This window comes from Wasmannia auropunctata, unplaced genomic scaffold (genome assembly GCF_000956235.1).
Source record: "Wasmannia auropunctata unplaced genomic scaffold, wasmannia.A_1.0 LD336060.1, whole genome shotgun sequence".
Lineage (NCBI taxonomy): Eukaryota > Metazoa > Arthropoda > Insecta > Hymenoptera > Formicidae > Wasmannia > Wasmannia auropunctata.
In genome coordinates, this window is record NW_012026830.1 from 199679 (window position 1) to 200806 (window position 1128).

Consider the following 1128-nt stretch of genomic DNA (forward strand, 5'->3'; position numbering starts at 1 on the left):
CTGAGCGTGCCAACACGGGAGCGCACCTGAGGTACCGCCGACGAAAGGACATCGCCGCTAATTTAAATGCCGCGCGCGGGTACACAGGACCCGCGGCGCTACGCACCACACGTGATTCGTGGAGATCGCGAGCTCGCACGCCCGCCAATTAGGGGCGCGGAAAGATGTACCACGTGGGCCCACCGGCCCGGCGAGATCCCGGAAGCAGCGGCACTCGGCACTTGTGCTGTGATAGCGAAGTTGGAAGGACGCAGGACGGAGTACGAGCTTGAGAGGTTCTAGTGAGAGTTAGCTGTGATCAAAGCGAGCTGCCGTTCCCGTGTCGAGGAGTTTCCGGTGAGACGAGCGCACTTATGTAAAGCCGCCGATTTTCCCTGTGTCAGACGGGCTGCAAGGAACATGCATTTCTAGCTGTCGTTTTCGTTTCGGCTGTGGCCAATAAAGATACCATTAGTTTTAGCGCCCCGTCTGACTTCGCGTATCGAGATATTTTCTTACAGGACCGTCGCGCTACGCGCCCGCCGAGCGCCAAGCCAGTTTATGTAATCGTGTCGTTTCCGTCCTTGTGCGTGTGTGATAGTTCGCGTTTTCGAAAAGGCCTTGCGCCACTGTTACGGGATTTTAGAGAGTTTCCGGGATCACGGGATCCCACGGAACGTATGCGTCCCCGAGTTTCGATTCCGCTGTATCGATCACGCTTGCCCGTGTACGCCGAGCGCTCCGCGCCGGCGTACTAGCGAATATCATGCCCGCACCTCGTGCTTTCCGATTTCGCATGTTACGCGGATGCGAGGGGCATGTAATCTGCGAGTCGTACCGCCGAATGGGAAACCGCTCTTAACTTTCCGTTTTTCTAAGATACGATCTCGTCTTACGATCGTGAAACACGCGAATTGCGAGTCGCCGTTCACTTCGTGCACGCTGCATTGTTGCTCGTCTCGAGTATTCCCGTCTCTTATCGTAATTCCGTTCGTATTTTCAAATGTAATATTTGTCCGCCAAATACACTTGTTACTTTCATTGTTAATAATTACTGTCATTTCTTTCAGCCTATTCTCGCTCCCCGAACCTTGACCGTTTTCCCTCGAGCCACCCCCTCTACCATTACCGTAGCTGAGAGGCCGGTTA